The sequence below is a fragment of the Taeniopygia guttata genome, chromosome 2 (assembly GCF_048771995.1).
Source record: "Taeniopygia guttata chromosome 2, bTaeGut7.mat, whole genome shotgun sequence".
Lineage (NCBI taxonomy): Eukaryota > Metazoa > Chordata > Aves > Passeriformes > Estrildidae > Taeniopygia > Taeniopygia guttata.
Window position 1 is genome coordinate 80674018 of NC_133026.1, and position 21804 is coordinate 80695821.

General features: G+C 37.7%; 1 protein-coding gene across 5 annotated transcripts in view; it reads left to right on the top strand.

The window, feature by feature from the left end:
- Positions 1 to 21804, top strand: part of SEMA5A (semaphorin 5A) — a 324637-nt gene that overhangs the window by 73579 nt on the left and 229254 nt on the right. For 3 of the 5 annotated variants that reach the window (XM_072924332.1, XM_041714647.2, XM_041714646.2), the window contains one exon: positions 8946 to 9037. The exons of the other annotated variants lie outside the window; for them this stretch is intronic. The gene's annotated coding sequence lies outside the window, so the exon portion shown is untranslated. The remainder of the gene's footprint in view (positions 1 to 8945; positions 9038 to 21804) is intronic. 5 annotated transcript variants of the gene reach the window in all.

Below are 21804 nucleotides of genomic sequence, written 5' to 3' on the forward strand. Positions count from 1 at the left end.
CTATGTATCTATACTGCCTCCAGCGTGAAGTCATGTGAGAGCCAAATTAATTTGCTTTGGAGAAATTCAGACCTTGGGGTAGAAAGTGAGAAAATAAGTGTTGGGTAGAGGTCCCAACAATTGCAACATGGGTACCAGCTATATGTATTAAGTCTGTGTTACAGTTTGAAGCTTATCTTAGACAAAGTGTGATTGTCTCACAAATTTATCTGTGGTGCAGTTTCTCTTTGCTTTGTTGCATTGTTTCAAGTTATCTTACCTGGCAGCTTTTCCAGCAGTATTTTTTATATTTCTGGAGGGAGTACCAGTCTTAAAATCAGGATTTCCATATGAAGTTTGGGGGTGTATTTGATGTTTCTTCTGCTTGTTTGTACTATTTATTTCCTACAGTTGTTCTAGGAACATTTTAGTGGCTTGCTGTGATGCAGATGTTCTAAACTAAATATCTCTTTTTTCCATATATAATTACAGGAGATCAGAAACACGGCATCATACAAATCCTTGCAGATAAATTTAAACAGCACATGCATCCTACTATTCTGCCCTAGTAAGCAAAAATCTTTGTCTCACAATTCCAATTCTTGGACATTCCTGATGGTGTTTCTAATAGGAGTTTCCTGTTAATTGGTGAGTTTACTGCAGTTAGTTGTGTATGTATTACTGATTCACACTCTTACGTTGTGAATTAACATCAGTTGTAAGTGTTGCTTGGTGAATTGTCAAAGATAATGAGAGCCAATACCTGATACTGAAGTTAACACTGCATTTTAATAAATGTGCCTCAGGACAATGTGCCTGTACCTCTGTATACTTTCCTGCATAAGTTCTCCCAAAGCTAGAGTACCAAAACTCCAGATCAATCCTAGCACCAGCTACCAAAATCTCCTGCTCTCGTTTGTGTTATGTTTTTGTATGAAGATGGAATCTCAAACAAACTTTTAACACAGGAACCAAAATCAGATCCAGGTATTTTTCTCAGCTGCCTGAGGTGCATGTGGCATCCTGTACTTCATGCTATGCTTAGTGTGGATGTAATAGGTTTATTGAAAATAAGTATAAATTCTCTGGATTGGAGACACAGGAGGAAGGAGAACTGTGAAAGGAAGTTCACTGTGGGCACAGTGCTGAGCAATTCAGGATCTGTCGGCTGCTATTGTAATCCTAGTGTGCAGCAAAGCACAGAAGGCGTTTGTTTTCAGCGATAGCTTATGATGAGCTAGGTATTGTAATCAAAGTCTTGACAGGGATCCTACTTGTATATTGAAACTCTTCTTCCTTAATCTTGTTAGTACCGAATACAAGAAAAAAAATCTGTTGAGGAGCTTGGAAATGATTGTGTGTGTCCTCCCTGGGATGGTGCCCAGGACTGAAATGTTTACCTCTTTCTATTTGCTTAGCCTGAGGCATTTGTGATTGCTTCAGCACGGTGAGCAGCCAGGAAGATGGGAACTTATGTGCATGTTAGGTGGCAAAGGGAGGGATAGGCTGCTAGAAGAATGCCAAAGCATTGCATGCTTTCGTTGTTGATGGGGAAAACATTTGACCCTGGGCAAGAATACTTCACACAAGGCTTGGAATATGTTCACATCACAACAACCATAGTTTTGCTATCTTTACAGTCACAAAAAAAAAAAGAACCCTAAACTCCATAGCATTCAACTTCATGCTGAAGAGAGAGTAGAAGAACTAAGAATCTTGCTGGGGAAAGCAGGGAACATCTATCACTTTGGGATTTGTGGTACCAGATGGAGTGTGCTGTGTGTTCTGGCTCCAGTGATGGATATGTTAAGTTTTGTCTTTCTTTCTTGCATGCTGAGATGGAAGAAGGGAAAGCATCCATCACTGAAGTAGAACAATCAAAGCCAGGAAAAAAAAAAAAAAAACAACCACAGAATATGAAAGCACTGTAGACAAAGAAAATGTTGTTACTTCTTTCTCTCATATCATAAATGATTTCAATACATTTGGGCTGGGAACCTAAATGATAAAAAGTTTGTTGATGAGTTCTACCAACCAATGTGCACACACATTCCCCCCCCCCCACCCCAGCCCCCTTCCCATAATGTTTGAGAAGTCTCTCCCCGTTTGGAAAATCAGATTGCAAGTAAATTTTTTCCCTGGTACATAACAAATAAAATTTATGGACTTACCTAGGATTTAATGTGATCTCCTGTATTTAAAATGGAAGAGATATGATTTCTTTAAATAATTTTGGGAAACACTTAGATTAACAGAGTGGATAAGTCAGCTTTTGGAATAAACCAACGTGTAAAAACTGGCAGAGTTTTTAAACACTGTACATTGTAATTGCATTTTGTTGGGATATTATTACTTCAGCTGCACAATTATGGGCGTCTGCTGCATATTAGCAGACACTTTTCCAATAACCTCAGGCTATATGCACTGAGTTGGATTTTTCTCTTCAAACTATCATCTTGGATTCTCCCAGACTAAATACCACTGCTTTTTTTTTTTTTCTTTCTCTGTAGCAATGCATGCTGTAAGCAATAGTGAGTGTAATACTTTCTGCATTGTTAGGCAGTGAACATTATCAGCAGCTGCATATTCAGGCTTAGCCTTTTTGTTATTATTTGGCATCTGCAGTACCTACATGAATCTGTTCAGTCCTGTTTCTCCAGAAGGCAGCTGGGCTCTCTGACTGAGATAACACAACCCAAAAGGTTTCCTGTAATTGTCACTATCCTCAGGAGTTCAGTCTTAATTGGAACTGTGGTGTTTCCAGTGCAGTTCACTGAGATGTATAAAAACTTGCATTTCATTTAAAGAATGTGGGTTATACTAAAAGACATCTTCACATTTTATAATGCTGAAATGGGGTCAGATCAAGGCTCTCCAAGATACACCACAAGTCAGTTCCTGAGTGAGAACTATAGTCCAGGTCTCATAACCTCAAGCTTCATCCTTGGTCTGCTACCAAGCAGATGTCTCTGAATTAATTATGCTACAGAAAACATATCAGCTGGTATCCTGCAGTACAGCAAATGTATTTCGGAATAATAAATAAAATCTAGGACTTCCCTGGGGACTTGTGAACTTTGTTTTTCTCTAGGAGGTGTCTGTCATCTAAATTTCATTTGATTTTTTAAAAACTGAAATGAAAAGGCTCACTGGCTTTTGCCAAAGGTCAGAGAAAACAATATTTTTATGGTTATATATTTAAAGATGCATTTGCTAAGGACTGATCTTCCATGATACCCATAGTTTTGGTTTTACCTTTCTTAGCTTACTTACCGCCTTTGGAAAATAAAGGAGCCTTGTACTGGTTAATGAAAGAAAGCAGCTGTTTCATGCAGACTGAATTACTGGGAATTCAGTTTTGCTTTTTTTTCCCAAATTTTCATAGATTTTGGAAAACATGATGATCAATGAAATTTAAGATTTACATGCTAGTATCAGCTACCAGCATGTCACTTAAATCAGATAATCAGTTAAGACATGAAATTACTTGGAAGAATTCCAGAAAAGGAATGATGTCTTATTCCAAGAATAGTTGTGTTCCTGTCAGGGTGGGTGGAGTGATGCTGAGAAAATGGTAGAAGAGGTAGAAGCATTACAGTATTGCATATTGGGGAAGAAAAGAGATTTGTTGAGAAGACCATTGCATGGTATCCTTCTGTAATATTACAATGCATATGCACAAAAACAAATACACCAAACCAAAATGAACAAAAAAACTCCAAACCAAACACAATACATCTATTGAGTTTCATCTTAAGGACACTCAAAAATGCTAGAAACATTTATTTTTATTTAAGTCTTGTAGAGATACACTCAGAAAAAGAAATTGTATGCATATGCTACAGTGCTCAATAATTATTTTCTTTGGCTTGCATTATGAAGTTGATTTCTCTGGTCATGACACTCATGGCCTTTTGTGTCCTCAGTACTAATACTGTTTGGCTGAAAGGTACTAAAAGATGTTATTCTAGTCAGTATCCTAGAACTGGAAATGTCTGCCTGGATCATCAAACCAGTGAAATTCAGGTTCAGAAAACCATGTAAAAGTTTGGAGACATGTAGGCAGCAAAAACCAGTGGCAACAGAGCACTATAGATTTAAGTAAAAGACCAGAGAAGCACAAGGATAAATGGTATCATACTTAAGAATAAAGATTTTCAGAAGTTTTGCTTTCAAACTCAAGGAGATAAGAGTTGTATCAGAAGTGATTTATTTTGAATAAAATTACTCAGTTGTGTAATTTGCAGAAAGTTGGAAAAAGGCCATGTTTTCCCTGCTCTTTGAAGTCTTCATGAAAAACATTACTTCAGTGGGAGCAAGACAACAATAATTTCTTTTATTACTGTTTTTCTTCTTCTCTACCATTTTAAACAAGGTAATACTGTTTGTTCTGTCAGCAGTCTTAATAATGTATTATACTTTAAAAATTACTATTTTAGGATCATGGTGGGGTTTTGGAAGAACTAAGTGCTGCTGCTCTTGGACTATAAATCTGTGGTGGTTAGTTAAAAGGCTAAATGAACATTAACAGGTCCAGTTACTTTGACCTCAGTGGAGTTAAAACAAGTAGCAGGGCAAGTTCAGTGGCTTTAAATGAGTTGTTACTATTAGTCAGGTCCCTGCAAAAACAGATAAATGTTATGTCATTCTCTTTTGTAATTTTCATCCAGAGAACTCTGGCTGACTGGTGACTTCACATATTCTGGTCTGTGCTTTCCTTCTAGCAATATGTTTCCTGTCCTGACACTTGAGTCTCTGCATTTCTTCTCTTTTGGCCTAAAGGAGTCTGTTCTGGTTATTTTGACCTTACCATGCCTATGGGGTCAACCTGAAAACTCAGGAGGAATCAGATCTACTGCTTATGCAATTTGCATGTGCCTGTGTGTTTGTGCACAGGTCCACAGCTGTTCATGCCTGGGAGCTTGTGCTCAGCAAGGTGAGAATGAAGCTGGAACTTATGAGAGTCCAGGTACTGCTCCTGTTTTGATTGGATGTAATTTCTGAGTTGAACCAGAAGACACATGTGTCAGGACCTGGAAGTTTCCCAACCCTGCACGTGAAGCAGGAGCGGGCGTAGTACTCTCTACACTGAGCTTCTGCTCTGCAGTGTGTGTTTGCAGGTGTCTGTCTGTTTGGGATGCGTTTGTATGGGCTGGTTCTGTGGTCTCAAGCAGTGGTGGCTGGGACATGTTCAAGGATGGTTTTAAGTTTTCATTTGTTCTGCTTTTCCCCCCCTAAAAATCCCTATGTTTATTTTATTTTGGTTTTATTCTGCCCAATATTGTGATTTGGAAAGCATATAAACAAACTGCAGATTTATAAGAAGCCTATTCCTATTTCTTTCATGTTTCTTATGCCTAGATTCTGCTCAGTAATTGCCATCTTTCTATGTGCATTCTTTAGTCAAGCAAATAATCTGGATTTAATGAGATCTTTTTCCTTATGCAAGGACCTCTTCAGCATGAAGAAAGATAAGCAGTAATATTTGCTAGCATATATCATAAGGAGAAATATTAGTGTTTGTAGAATTAATACAAAGTAGTAGATTGCTGTTGCAACCATTCATCCTTGATTGATTCCTGAAAGTAAGATATATTTGCATAATGCAGGCATGTTTTGGAGGAGGGGAAGAGGAAGGAGAATGTTTTTATCTTTTTATTCTTACTCTTGTTTTCCTCTCCCTTTCTCAGTTTTGACAGATTTTCTTTCTTGCCAGATACCAACAAAAGCAGAGAATGCGTTCAGTAGTATTTTAATTAGGAAGTGAAGTTTACTTGTATTTGTTCAGTTCTCCTGTGCATAGATGGTGGGAACACTAAAATCTGGAAAAGCCCCATCTACCTGGTGTCCCTAATACTTCTATTTTCGCTTCACTGACATCATCCACAGTCACTTGGAGCAGCTTCCTTAACTCAGGTTGTCAACTTTGTGGAGTAAAAGCCAAGGCTGGCTGGTGAAATGATGTGGAGCTGGCATGTTCTTATCCCACTCAGTGTGCTTTTTTGTCTTGCGAGGTGAGCAGGGGTTGTCATTAGGTGTTGTGTGAAGATCCTGAGTGCCTGGGCAAGGTCCCAGCTCTCTGGGTGAGGTGAGCTTCTGGGTAGCGCACTGCCTAAGCAGTGCTGTGCAGCTGCAGCAGAACTGGGAAGCCTTGGCGTGCAGATGAGTCACGGTGTCTAGACATGCTGTGATTGTTTCTTTCCTCAGTTCCATGTGGAGCCAAATATCTTTTCAGGTGTAGCAGACAGATGTGGGCACAGTGCCTGCACCCGTGTAGCAGCAAAAGTGGTAACTGCGTGTACACTCTCCGCAGTGCCACCGCCGGATTCACTCGCGCTGCTTGCTCATTCCAGTGACTTTTGTACCCTATCCTACCAGCAGCAGGAACCAGCACTCCCATGCATTTTGCTTTAAATCTTGTGACAATTTCTTGAAACCTTCCTTCCACTAGTATACATCTATGTCTATTTTTATCCATTTGCAAAAGTCTCCTTGCTGCCCCATTCTTTTAAATTAATGGGCTCCTGGGTTTGTCATAGGGAGTAGGTACAAACAGCTGTTTAGGAAGTGAGTTTGTCTATTGCTTTTCCTGACCATTTTCATAGAAGATTTTGTGTTATACTGAAACTGATCATCCATTCCAGAAGTCATTTTGAAAGGAAAGAGTGGGAGACAGAGCCATGAAGCAAAGACACTCTAGCCTTTTTATTTTAGCAACTGATGCTAAACCAAAGCAAAAGTAAACTAAAACATAATTGCATACCTTCAGTAAAATAATTGATGGGTTTTTTTGCAGTTAGACTTCTAATTTTGGTGGCTTTATTTACAGTTTCTGTAAGACTGGTTTGGTGTGGGCTATGTAGACTGAGTTAGCCTAATTTTAGCTTAAACTAGTGAATGCTCAGGGTAGTTTCTGGTCTAATCCTACCCACAGCATTTACTGTATTGTGCTTGATGAGAGTGCCACCGCAGTCACAGGAGCAGCAGAGCTGCCATATGAAAAAGGGTAAGGGAAGCAAGACCTGAATCTGTAGAAATCTTTTACGAGTGAGTTTTTGTGTGCATGCATATTTTCCCTGAGTCTGGGAAAGATGCTGCTTTCCAGTTTTGTTTAGGTAATTAGTAACATTAGAATAAAAGTAATATTTCTCAAGCTTCTATTTTGACCAAATAAAATCTGATATACTTATGTAGAAATAAGAATCATGAAGTGAGTGGTGGGGGGCAGTGGGCAGGTTCAAGAGCTTATAGAAAGCACTACTAGTGTGAGGCTTGTTTAGGAAAATTGAGGTATACAGCCTTCTTTGTAATGTTTCAAAGTCTAATATTTCAGCTGCTCATTCTGTTGTAGTGAATGCATACATAAATCACTAGCACAGTGCATCTTGGAGATGGGTTGCTTGTAGTTGTCTGTAGAACTTACTGCATGTTATAATTAATTACTTGACAGACTGAACGTCTCAGAGTAGTTTGTCATCAACATGCAGGTAGTGACAGGTAGTTTTAGTGCTGAGGTGTTTGAGTATTCTCTGGTACATAGTAGTATAAAAAGCAGAATTTGGTCCTCTTCCAAGTTTTAAATTTGTCCTTGCCTTTCTGAAAAGTGGGAGGCAAAGAAAAGGTGTTATACTGAAATGTCTTGTTGGAAATATAAGCTTCTCCTACCACCTTCGACTGTGAAATTGAAAGTGACTTCTATCCTTTACTTTCGCTTGATCCCTATGCCTTGAAGAACACCATCTAAATCTGCATTTGGCAACTTCTACAGCAGAGTTTGATATCATTGAATTTCATGGAGGGGTGTGTATGTGTGCACATATGATACAAACAATATGATATAAATTCTTAATTTAGGATCAAATATGTAAATTAGAATCTGAAGTACTTGATGATAGGGAGAATGGGATTCTTGAGAAATTTTGATGTGGTAAACATAAATCTGAATCTTTGTTGGCCAACCTTGAGAGTTCTTCTTGTTCCTATAACATTTCTAAACATTTCTATGGTTATGCATTTTTCAGATTTCCTGAGACTTTCATAGGTCAGGAAAGCATTGGAAAAAAAATCACAAACACTTCCAGTCATCCAGTACAGTCATTTCATATAAGTGAGTAAACAGAGTGGAACAATGACTCCTTTTTTCCCCTCATGTCTCTGTTTAGGTTCAAGGGTGAACTGTTGATTGCTGGTGTATTTATTCTGTTCTGTAGATGTTCTCAATCTGGGAAACAAATGCTTTAATTGGACAGAGTACTACTATTTTTTCTTGTGAAGTGCCTTTTTCTTGAGGTGTTGAGAGCAGGAAACTGCTATGTGATTCCTGTCTTGCTGTTTCAAGTAGAGATAGCAGTTGATTGATTAGCAGTGCTTTCTTTGCTTCAATAAATAAAAAAGCAAGATAATTTTTTTTAATATTTATGTTGTATTTGTCATTCCTACAAGACGGGTTAATGTCTTGAAATGTGCTTAATGATACATTGCTCTCAAATGCCTTTTGTATTGTTTTGAGATATTAGAGAGTAACAGTGTTTTTCTCTTGAACTTTGTTTTATGGAAAGGTGGAAGAATAACAAAGTCTTACCCACCTGATTTTTGTTATGGATTTTGCTCAGGGACAGATTGAAGTCCATGTATTAGACATGTTTAATTTAGTGGTGTTAAGGCACCAAGGCAAAATTTTATAGGAAGGATTTTTCTCAAATTAATGTCTCATGGATTTTGATAATTCTGCAGCAAGTATTCCTCTTCTGATTCTCATCCCAAGCTGCCAGATATTTTAAAACATGATTATTTTTTCTATCTCTTTCTGTTTGGTTCTTGTTCACACTGGATAGTTAAAGTGCCTTACATTTCTAATTTATTGACTTGAGAGACATGTTTTATGTCTTCAATAAATTTCTGAGAACTGCTGATGAGCTGCCTCCTCAATACCTATTATCTCTCTTCTGTGTTTCCTTAACTCCTAGGAGCCTCTAAGGTAGACCCAGGACTCCGCTTTGGCTCTGCACAAACGCTGAACAGAGGCAGTACATGATTACAGGGGGATGGTGACTAGAAGGTGGGTAAGAGACTGTGTTTTGTTCAGTCAGTAGATGATAATGTCATTGAGAGGTGGTATCTGGAAAAAAGACTTGTGATATGACTTTGTAGACCATTACAGTTGTTCTGCCTTTCTCCTTTCCCTAAGGTAAGGAAATGTAACAAACGGAAATGGGAGGAATGAAAGAAAAAGAACCTGCAATTCTCCTCTTTTCTTCCTCTCTTAAATTATGCTCATCCTCGAAAAGGGAAACTATGTAAAAAAGGGGATGTTTGTTTACAGTGACACTTAAAGAGTAATTGAAAGAGTAACTTGTTTGAAGGTGACTATTTCAAGATGCTCTTTTTGAGGCTGCACACAAACACTTACCATCAGTCTAAAAACATCTTAGGAAAAGGAAGCCTGTATAACTAAATAACCAGGTAGAGGAGACTATTAAAAGCAAGAGGATGTCTTAAAAAAGGCTGTGTCTATTTTCAAAGAAGGAAATAAAACCAAAACATTCGCCTATCAGGGTAAACAGAAAGTTAATGAATGCTTTTTTCAACCACACCAAGAGCAGGACACCAGCTGGAGACTCTGTGTGGCCTGTGTATAATGACTCTATGGCAGGAACAATCCAAGATAAAGCCAAGGCAGAAAACGGAGTAATTCTTGCGTATATGTGCTCACCACTGGAAAGTCTGGAGTGGTTCCTGTTCTGGAAACCTTCTTATGGGAGTTTTAGGAGATTGCCTTTCTGGAGCAAATATAATGTTCTCAATTTAACAGGTCCAGATGTGGTTTACTCAGTATTTTTAGGAATGGTAGAGTGAAGTAGACCAGCTACTGACTGTGGCATGCAGCCCCTTGCTTTTAAGTGTCTCATCAGGTGAGTACTTGAAGATGTCTAATTTCATACTGTATTTCAGAAAGCTTTCATGTGGACTCAGGGAGTCTAAGAACCAGTGAGTCTCCCATTTAAACTGAGTGGATTAATTAAAAAATTAGATTAGCATCTCTGTTTTAGAAAGAACATTGAGTATTACAGTGGAGGTACTGAGAAAGGATTGATTTCATTGAATAAAAGCCTGATTAAGAGGATGTCTAAGACCTGGTGGGGATGGTTAATATTAGCCTTCAGCTGCTTGAAGGATGTTTACAAAGATGATGGAGCCAATGTTCCTAGTTGTGGCAAACCAATAGCAGGAGGTTAACGTACACAGATTGCAAATTGAAATGTTCTGATTGGATATTGTAGGTAAATCTTTTTCTGTAGAAGTGTAGTGCAGCACTGGGTTTGTGGTGGTGCCTCTCCCAGTGGAGCTTTCAAGTCATAGCTGTACAGTGCTATGGCTGACCTGATCTTCTATGGCTTTTAATGGCTAGCCAGACTGTCTGACTGGAGGACTTCCAGAGATCTTGTCTAGCTGGTGTTTTTGTGATTTGAAGTCAAATCACAGAAATGGCCTGTGGTCTTTGAAGGAGACAACTGGCATGCAGGTAAAAGACATCATTGGATGTATTATTCTACTTAAATTATGAACATTTATTTCATATTCAAAGTTATCTGGAAAATTTTTTTAAGGAGCTAAACAGGCGCAAGTTAAGGAGGAGGACTGCCGACTGTGTTAGTAATTGTTTAAATGGTAAGGAAAAAAGTTAAAGGGAGAAGTGTGTTGGAAATCACCAGTAGGTTCCCATAGATAGCTCTCTGAGTGCCTGGGAGTGTTTTCATACTGATAAGTGACTTGGGACAAAAGTGTAGTGACAAGGTTTATTTCTAAAACAGTTTTACACGACAAAAGAAGGTAAACAAGAAAGGGGCAGACTGAAACAAACACAAAATCACTATGTAAAACCAAATGGCCATTAAAATGGTGGAAAAAATTCAGGATCAGCAATGTTAAAGTATTTTGAATTAGCTTGAGGTCTTAGGACTATACGCAGAAATTTATTGAAAAAATCAGCTCAATATTTTAGTAGCAATCAGGAAGAAAATTTATATCAGGAATTGCTCTGAAAGGAGAGAAAATGAAATATTAGACCGCTTTCTAAATCTGTGCAGTGTTTGTGTCAAAAAGATGGTGTGCTGTCCTTGTCTCCTCATCTCAGAACAAGTGGAGTAGAACAGGAAAAGTTTCAGAGAAAGGCAACAAAAATGAAGAAAGGTAGCAGAATGCAGAAGACATTCATGGAGCAGCATCCATGTAAGAACAACTAACTAAATGAGAGTTTTCAGACTGGAAAGGAGAGAATGGCCAGGTGCTAATGCTAGGTGCCACAACATGCTGTGTATGCTGCATGGGTATAAAGAGCTTCTGAACAAATATGGAAAATGAGGTGGTGGAAGAAAAAAAAAAAAAAAAAAAGAGTTGATAAACATAAGTACTACCCCAGGTAAGAAAGTTCCTGAGCTGCCAATTGTAGAAAGTATGAAGTGTTTTGGGGAGAAAGAAAGAAAATTTTTATATGTGGCTGCTCTAAACATCTTCTCTTAGCTGCTTCTAAAGAGAATAGTAGTCAGCTTGGGTGTTTTATCTGAGTTGGTTTTGTCATTTCAGTTGGGCTAACAGCCAGCTTGACCCACTGAGGTGGTTCTTCAGTGCTATTTTATAAACAGTAAGGTTGCAGGGTGCAGTCCCAGAAGAGGACTCTGTTACTAACACTATTTTAAAAAATGCTAAGCTGTTATGTAATTTAAGGTCTCCCACAGAGCTTGGAGCCTTTTCCCTCATTGTAAGATAAATGCTTTTAATCTTATTTTGGCTCTTGATAAATTACCATTAAATTTGTTTTAATATGTTCAAGCTGTTTCTTTGAGAGTTCAATTCTTAGTCCAAAAATCCCAGTTTTCTGTTTACCCTATTTGCTGTACAGTCTGTAGTGCCTTTTGGGGAGCGAAGAATTACCAGAACACCTTTTCTCAATCTGTGAGTTCTAGTGATGTCCATTTTGGTGTAGAGACAGCAGACTTCAAGGGGAGAGATAAGCAAGATGAAATGTCAAAGTCTAAAAGAATTACAAAGAGAATGAGAATACACTGATAAATTTGGAGATACTTTTGTGCTTGTGAATTAGCTTGAGAAGGAAAGTGTTGGAGTTATATTATCGCGATCAAAGGGGAAAGGCTACGAGTGACAGCGTTTCATAATGATAGCAGCTTAAATGGCTGCAACAGATAACGTTACTGGAAGGAAGATGGTCATGGGAGAAGATTAGAGGAAAATAGGTAAATTGATCTTAAGGAATTGAATAAAAAGATGTAAATAAGGTTGAGGAACTACTGAATAAAGTTCTGAAGATTTAACAGAATTTAAGGAGCTTAGAGAGGAGCGGATACTGAGAAGGAAAACAGCAGTATGCTTGGTTTTCCATCAGTGGTTTATGCATGTGAGATGGATGGATCCATGCAAGTATGAAAGAGTATTCCAACTTCCTGTACCAGTATGTGTACTTCCTCTGGGAAACTTTCCAAGGGAACTTGAAATAAAAAAAAATTCTGAAGGGGAAAATATTTTTTTTGTTTTTTTTTTGTTTTTTTTTTTTTTTTTCCATTAGGTCAGAGATTAGTTGCTTTTGGCAGAAATGTATTTTGTTGAAACAGTAGCAAAAATGAATCTAAAGAAGCTGAAATGGAGACTGAGAATTTCTAAGTAACATGGCAAAGACTTGCAAAGACAGAAATTATACAAAAATTTCAAATAGTAATGTACAGTCATGAGGAAAGAATATTTTTCTTGCAGGAAGAGGGGATACAGAGGTGTGGGTTTAGATCTGGATGGATGGGAATTGCAGAATAAGAGCAGTTAAAAGGGAAAGAAGATATATATCATAAGTAATTACCAATTTAAAGTAATGCTTAGGTCAGCCATTTCTCTAACCACCTAATTCTTTGACCTCATGTATTTATGAAGAAAAGTTCTTTTTGAGCTTCTGATAAGGGCTTCCCTTTGTGCAGGACATGTGGAATCTTAACAAATGAAACATAACAGTGAGAAGGTCATTAGCAGTAGTTGTTCTGTGCTACAAGGAACCTGCATTGCTTCTAAGCAGCACTAGCAATTTCAGAGTCAAAGGAGCTTCATTATCTTTCAGAAACTTTGTGCCTGGTGTGTAACATAACTGCAGATCACTGAGGTGCAAACAGCTTTCTACTGAAGTGATGAACTGTGCTGTGCTTGAATCTGCATATGAGGTGAAGAAGGATCAGGGAGGGATGGATGAGGTCATTGTGCCTAATGGAATGCTCTTTGTCTCTTGCTGCAGAGAATGAGACTCTTCCCATTAAAGCCAGTTAAATCTCCAAGATTTATGGCATCTAGAAGCAGGGTTTTAACACCTGGTGTGAAACTAAATGGTCTTTGATTTATAATTTTAATCTCTGTGTTTTTTCCTTATGCTTAAAATTCTAGTTAGGGGTAAGGTTTAGCTTCCCCCCCACTGGCACAACTGCCCTCCTTCAGGTCACACTCCTTGCTACTAGATAGAGATGTTACTTTTAATTATTCCATATATCTCTTAGTTTTCTAAAGTGTCATGAGATGCTTTCTCTTTTTGTGGTGATTGAAAATATCATAAGAATTTTTAGAAAGGGGCACTATTTTGAGGCCTTTTGAGCTGATTCTGTTGATCCAAGTTCAGTGGATTTATGTTTTTTTTTTTTCACATGACAGAGATTTTTATACTTGCAGTGTGTGCATTAAAATATGTATAATCTGTTTGCTCTCAAAGCCCTTTTGGCAACACCGCTGAAGCAGTTTGAATTATTTTTCACTCAGATTCAGATTTATCTTTATAAAATGTGGTGAAATCCAGTGCTGGAAAACATGCAAGACTGACAGCCCTGGAAATTGAAATCCCTGTTAATCCGTGTACTAGCTAGCACAGCCTAGCTGGAGCAGACTCTCTATCTTGGCAGCACGGCTCATGGTTAACCTGATGAGATGACCTCTGTTTCAGTTATTTATTGTTTACAGAACACTGAAGGTTTGCAAAGATTTTTCGCAGTAAAAGCAATGTGTTTCAATTTCTGTTTTCAACATTTCTGTATGATGTGTTTATTACAGTTTAAATATAGGTTTGTGTCTTTTAAAAAAGCAGAGCTATGAACACTGTCCTGAATTGCTTCTGTAAAAGAAGTGCTTGTGTACAGTTGTATTATTTGTTGCAGCAATTGGTAGGGCTGTAGTGAAAGAAACAGTGCATCATGGTGACATTAGCAATTTAGGATTTCTGCTAGATCCCTCAGCAACTGTCTTATCAGCATAATTGTGAAAGTGGCATGTAACAGGAGAAAGAGTTGGCCACATATGAAAGGATGGGGGGAATTTGTTCCTCTATCCAAAGCGTGCACCTCAGTGAGAGTGCCATCCTTTCTCTTTGGGGAGCATGCTGCAGTAGAGCATAGCAACCACATCATACTAGGAAGTTTGGTATTCCTCTTTGGTAAGCTGAGTGTCATTCTTATGTTAAATGTCTGTCTTCTCAAGTTACACATTTCCTAACACTGCCAGAAATTGCCAATTTTTACTTGGCCAGATGCATACAATATGTGCAAGTTTCCTTGTTTGGTGTTGTTTGGGTGTGGGGTTTTTTGTGTGTCTAGTCCCTTTTCTTTTTGACCCTCTCTAGATCAAATATTGCATTTATTATTGCATGAAGTACCCAGTGGAAAGGCATTTCATCCTCAGCATTTTCCCTCTGGGCTCTTTACTTTGAATTCCAACAATAGATTCATAAAGTGACACTTCTCTGACTTTTCAACACTGCACCCACAGCAAAAGGAAAGGTTTTATTTGTAAAATATTGTATTGTACTTGTGTTTTACCTTGTGTCATGAGTAGACACCATTTCCAATGATTCCTTTTCATTTGTTTGTTTAGTTTTTTTGTTTTGGTATTCCTTCAAGAGCTTTGATCTTGGAGTGTTGTCCTGGAAGTAGATTTAACAACATGTCTTTCTGTAGCAATATGCAAATGACATCAATGCAGAGACTTAGTAAATAAAGGAGAAAGACTATAACTGCAAAAGGCTTACAGTAGAAGAGAAGAGATGGAGACTGTGAGATTTTAATATTGTAAGAGCATTTTTAGTATCACTGTCAGGTGAGGAAAAGAAATAAAAGCAAATGCAGGAAAGGAAATGTAGTGTTTTAGCATTTTATTGGTGTTTACATGAATACCCTCTTCTGCTGATGACAGCATGTTTTGGTTACCTTAAAAAGGAGAGGAGGAGAGGAACTGAGGTCTACAGAGACTAGGAGGATGAGGGTGGATGGACATAGGGGAGCACAAAAATGGGTACAGGCCCTAGTGTATGCGTTTTGGGGGTGTGTATATATAATATATGTTTTTGGTAGTCTTGGGCAGCACTAAGGATCTTGGAGACTGCACATCATCCAGCCTTGGCATAAAATGAAGGAGCGGTCAGGAAGTTTCCCTTTAAGCAGCTGTGGGAGTTCTGGAAAAACTGGATACAAACTAACCAGCCCAAGAAAGCTGAATCTGTGCCTTTACTGTTAGTAAAATCTAAGTGAAGATGCAATCATTCTATGTGTTTCTGTTTAGGGGCTGAAGGTGACCTTGACACATTTGGTGTGTGAAGTGCAGATTCCTCAAAAGGAGCAGTCAGAGCTATGTTTCAGTGTATGCAATCTGTGTATACATACTGTATGCTTATAAGATCCCAAAGTGATAAATGAAAAATGATGGCTACAAAGCAATGAAAGTGATTTTGTATATGATGGAGACATCAGTGACACTTCATGTAATTTAGTCTTTGACTGATGAAAGCTGTCAGCCACTGAGACGCCATTGGGATAGATGTCACTAAAGAAATTGAATTTTCACAACATTGTTAGGTTTTTGGTTTTTTTATGGAATAGATTTTTTTTCCTGAAAGCTTATAAATGAAAATAATTAGAGTATCATAGTTAAGAATTATATAAACCATGGAAATCAAAGTAATCTAAATAAAATAAGAGGATTTTTCAGGTTGGGAAAAAATAGAGTACATTTATTTTATTATTTTTGAGACACAAATACACAGAGCAGCACAGTGTATGCTTTGAAGAAAACCCACAAGAGTCCTTTATTGAAACAAGTATGTCAAGAGCCATTCACTCCTCACTTAACTTTAGGCTATTTGACATCTCCTTATTTGTTGTTTGACATTTTTATTGAGAGCATTGCACCAGCTAGTATATGATTTCTGTTGAGTCAAGTTTTGCTACTTTTAAACAGACTTAAAAATAGAACTTAAATTTTTAACTTTCGTGTTGGAGGAAGAAAACAAAGTTTTGATTTATTCTCTTTAGAAGAACTTTTTATTTCTCTCTTTTTTTCTTTTCTTCTTTTTTTTTTTTTTTGGTGTTTTGATATATTTTAGAATCTAGTTAAAAATAAGTAAGTTTATATTGACAAGGTTCAGGCATGTGCAGGGATGTTCGTAATATGTGTTACACCTCTGTATGTGAATACACAGGATCTTGAGTATAAAGATTGTAGCAATAAAGAATTTGGCCTTTTGTTTTAGCAAACTCTGATGGTTTGGATATTTTAGAATGGTCTTTGAAAATCTTTGTACCTTCCATTGGTTTTAATTTTACCTGATTTATTTCAGGAAAGGATTTATTAATTTGATATTTCACAGAAACTTTAAAATATCTGTATCTTACTTCAGGATTTAGTGAGTAACTAAAAATGTAGATGAACTTTCAGAAAGATCTAGCAGAAACAATTTTTTTTCCTTCTGACTTCTTATTCCAGGATTCTAATAGCTTTGTCAGGGTTCCTATGTTTCTGATTACCATCTTCAGAAGACAGAACTGATGCAGAGGAGAGCTGTCTGATTTTTCTGTTGCAGTTCAGTTATAACTGAATCAGAGATCTGTATGCAAGATCTGATACAGAGGAGTGTCATTTGGATTGGTGGAACCCCCTTTGCTTGTAGTCATGGGAGTTAATCATGGGATTAGAGGAAACTTTAAACAGCTTTGATGTGTGTGTTAAATCTTGCTAAGTGTGTTGTAAAAATCTTGTTGATGTATAAATTATATAATCCATTATCTTTGCAGTGATAGTGTTAAAGGGCAACAAAGTGAGGTAGCGGCCCACTTGCCCCTTTTGCAATCTGCTCTGGTGGGAGGTGTCTCCACCTATGGGATGCCATGACCAGGGTTGTACTTAGATGATCTTTAAGGTCACTTTTAACCAAAACCATTCTGTCATTATCTGATACTAATTGTATATTATCTATACTAGTTTGCATAATCACTGCAGACTGTGTCCTTGGAAGGTTCAGGCCACCTATCCCATTGGATACTCTATCCCTTATCCAAGAACTAGGGAAAGAATCCAGAAGCTTGGTGTGATACCCATGTGTTTTGGATGCCTACCTTGATAGAAAAGCTACACAGAAATGAATAGGTGGGGAACAGAAGTGTTCTGCAGCAGAGTTGTGGGATGGGAGCTCTGAACTGCCTTACCTCTCCTTGTCCTTCCTATCAGTCTGCCAAACCTTGCTGTCACTTACACTGTTGCTGTGAAGGCAGAATATATTGGTTATTGATGGAAAGAAACAAATCAAAAGCTGGTAATTAGATTGGAGTTGAGAGGAGTTGGGAGTCTGAAATGCATTCGCAGATGGGGCCACGGGGCTGAGTGGATTTGCCATAAAAGTTGTGCTCTCCTCCACTGTATTTTGGTTGTCTTAGCTGTGACCACCCTGCATTTGCTGAGAAGTGTTTTTTTTTAATGCCCAGTGCCCTTTAAAACTGTACTAAAGGGCTTCAGGACTGAACCCACTGCAAGAAGATGAAGTTGCCTTTATTATCTAACTGAAGTAGGCTGTCACAATAGTAATTTCATGACACTTTTAAGCTCATCCAGCAGTTCTTTAAGGTAGTAACTGCTTTAATATAATCTTTATTTTGGAAGTTTGTCTAATATTAATGTGCAGAATACCCACTAATAGTTTTGTTTTAACAGTAAGATTTTTTTAGATTGCTGATTCATATTTAAAATGTATTATATTAAGTTTCTATGAAAGCTAAATACCAGGTACTGTCAAGTACTTTTATACAGTGATACACTAAATGACAGAGAACTGTTTTAAGTTGAATATCATTTTTTAAAAAAAACCCAACTATTTGAAATTGCTGTATCACTGTTTTCCTTCTGGTTTCTCTTTACATCCATGTACAAATTTTGGCATTTTTTTTAGTACAGTTTACAAATATAAAAAAGTATGTCCAGATGGCTACAGCAATAATCTGTGATGCGATGATCTTCTTTTTTAATTATTCAGTTATACGCAAGAGACTCCAATCTGTGTTGGCTTTTCCCAATTTATACAGAATGCAACAGCTAAGCTTGCATTACTTTATTATTGCCTCTTTTTTACCTGCTTTAATTAACTTTGCCTTTGCTTGAAACTACTTTGTGCAGCTTCCAGATCTGACAAAAATGTTTCATCCAACTCTAACCTTAATCTTCCTCTTCCTTCACTCAAGTGATACGACTTCTCTCTTCCCAGCTAGTTTTTCCTATGGTTATCTCAGTGCACTTTCATCTGCACTGTTGCACTGACCTCCCTCTGCTCCTGAATTTGTGCTTTTAGTTCAATCAAGCCATGTTTTTAAATGGGCTTTTTGATGTCTTTTTCTTTTTTTTTTTTTTTTTTTTTTTTTAGTTTTTTTGGACAGCTTTCAAAACACAAGCTTTTGTAATTTAAGAGTGTTTTATATGTAGTGAAGTTTCAGCACATTGTTAATGCAGATTTTTTGTAGTTGTCCCACATAGATTCCTAATTCTCATAGGTGAAATTTCAAAAGTCACTTTCTCTATGACTAAAAAGCTTGCAGTATGAGACTCAGACCTTAGCAGAAAATTGAAACATGGCTGTGCTTGGTCAGAGGGACATCCACCCCAGCCCCTGGTCTTAGTCAGGAGCTGACAGCACATGGCTCAGGGAAGAGGGTAAGACCACAGCAAGGAGCTAGTGGGATTTTTGCAGAACATTGTTCTGCAAAACAATGTTTCAGGCTCAGGAAGTTCCTGAATTTCATACTGCAAAATGAGAGTTTCTGGATATTTTATAGCCACCAATGGGTCCATTTTTGGAAGGTCTTCCTGACCCCATTTTGGAACACTGTAATTTTTTTAAATGAACAGGGCCCTGTTGTACAGACTCTGTTTGGAGCTGCTATTAAATTCAGCACTTGAAACTGTATTTCTACTACAGAGCAGCTTGTGTTCTGTGTTGTTGATAGTGTTGACAGTCTGTTGGGCCCAAGAAAGTGTGTTTGGTTTGCCAATAATAGTACCAACTGGAAAAGGAAGAGGCAAGTGTTGTGTAGAGAAAAAAGAGAAGATGAAATGCAAGGCTATATGTGTTGATCACTTATTTGCTACAGTTTTTCCTTCTCCGTTTCATTTTTCTGTCCTAGCTGGCACTTTGGCCTTTCCTGGATTATTTTCTTTTCACTTCATGCCTTTCCCTTGTTAAACCTCTTCTGTTTCTTCTTTCACTTTTCAGACTTTTATTTGTAAAAATCATTACCATTTCATTTTTGCATTATTTTGTAAAAGAAAAGCTTTTCTGGCTTTGTAGTTTGTCTGATGTGGAGAATCCTTCCTTTTATTGCCTTGTTTCTAATGGTCAGTCTAATGATCAGAGTTCAGTGGATGTTCCAAGGACTGCATGGGGAAAAGCTTTCTCAATGACTGGAACAAGGCTCTAGATATGAGTACAAGGAAACTTTAGGTAGGAATCTATGTCCTAGGAAGATATCAAAAAGGCTGAGGAGCTAATGGATAGCTAAGGAAAAAAAAAAGCGCTGAGATTTTATTGGAACTTGGGCCTAGTCTGTGCTGATTTGACTTTATTCTTGCCCCTAAACTTCCTGTGGTTCTCGCCTGTGTGGTCCTGCTGGGTTGGCCTGTGCTTGCTCAGGGAGCTGAGGTCCACTGGCTCTACACGCCACTGATGAGGCAGAGAAGCCCACAATGTGATAAATGAATTCCGAGGTGTTGTTACAAACTCCTGGCTTCACTCAGGCCAGTGTTCTTGAAGCAGTGCTTCCTTTGCTGAAATCACAAATATCAGCTCTTTAAGAAGTGCTGGGGAAATAGCTTTGATGACATGTTCTTGTTTTATGACTTGTCACCCTTAGCTACAGATATTAACTGTCTTTTGGCAAAATGTCACTGAATTCAAGGACTGATTTTTGACTGTGCTAGTCAATGACAGCTGATGGCTGTCTGCCTCTTGCAGAACTTAAAATTCATGCCACTGCAGAAATGAATGACAGTATTAAAAAAAGTTGAAGGAACCCAGTAATCATTTTTTAATTGAAGCTATCTCTCACTTTATGCAGATACAAATTAGAATATGCTACTCTGCTGCATAGCAAGCAGTCTGCTTTGCTGGGTCCAGTGATGGTACTTGGTGGTGTATGGCTGAGTTATTTCACTGAAGAAGATCTGTACCTTCCAGTCTTATCTCAATGTTTGGTGAGGTGATCTTTGGGCTATTGCTCTAATCTAATTGTGTATCTGAGTGATATGCAAATTGTTTTTCTAAGAGTATACCAAATACAGAATGTATTTCAAAGTAATTATTCTATAAAGAGGTGTAGTGCATTTTTGTGCATTCGACAGGAAGCAGGATGTGCTACAGTAAAAACAGCTACTTGGGGGATTTTTTAGGTTTTTTGTTTTTTCTTTTTTTTTTTTTTTGAAAGAGCCGTCTTGATACCTGCTTTTGGCCTCCATCCATTTTTCCTTTCTGAGCTCCAGGGCTTGTCACTACTGGTGAATTGAGTCCATACACATTGCCTTAGAATTTAGTTAAATTTTTTGGTAGCTGTGGTGACAAAGTCTTTTTTAGGTATTCTTTTCTCTACCAATCTTCCTTTCAAATGTTTTGCATTAGTTTCTGGAGTTTGACTTTAACAAGTGAAGAGGAATTATAGAAAGAGGCACTGAGCTACATTGCATGGGCATTCATGAACCCCTCTTTCCTGATTTGTCTTCATGCTTACTAGTGATACACAACACTGTGGCCTTTTTTCTTGTGAAGAGGAAAAACAGTTCTCACAATTTTCTTGTCACTTGCAGCAGCAAGCAAATGTTCTCTTCTTTTATTAAATTGTAAAAAAGGTACCACTAGCAATATAGTAGACAAACTAGGTATTTTTCATAAAAGTGTCATGACCAAAGATGAAATAATTTCTACTATTTTAAAGTGTGTGCAGTAGCAATATAGAACAACATCTTTCTTTGTACTCATAATTCTGTTCTAATGAACCTATAGAATGTGTAATTTGTTTCATTAGTTAAATACTTTTTTCCCAGGCATGTGCTAGTGCAAAATGGTAATCTGAAATAGTTACTTCACATGAACAATTTTCTTTTTCCAAATATTGACTGTTTTGCAAAGATGTGGAGCAAAGTGCCCAGGGCAAGTGGAATGAGTCTCCAGCAACAAATTACATGAGCAGCATCTGCAAGAGTAAACACTGGTGTGCGTGTAAAGAAACCCCAGATCTGCTCGTGAATGCCTGTACCCAGAACCAGTCCTGAAATTGGCATTTTTTAAACATGCCCAACACTGCTGTTTGTACACTTATGTTGACATAGACTTGCTTCATCTTTCACTAAAAGTGTAGTTTAAAACTGTCACTTACTGAATCAGCAAGGATAATTATTTGAAAGCATCTTTGCTTTGGAACAGCTGCAGCTAGTGTAGCAGCTTTTGCATACTGTGGCTAATTTTGATTGAACAAAGGAAAATGTAGTTTA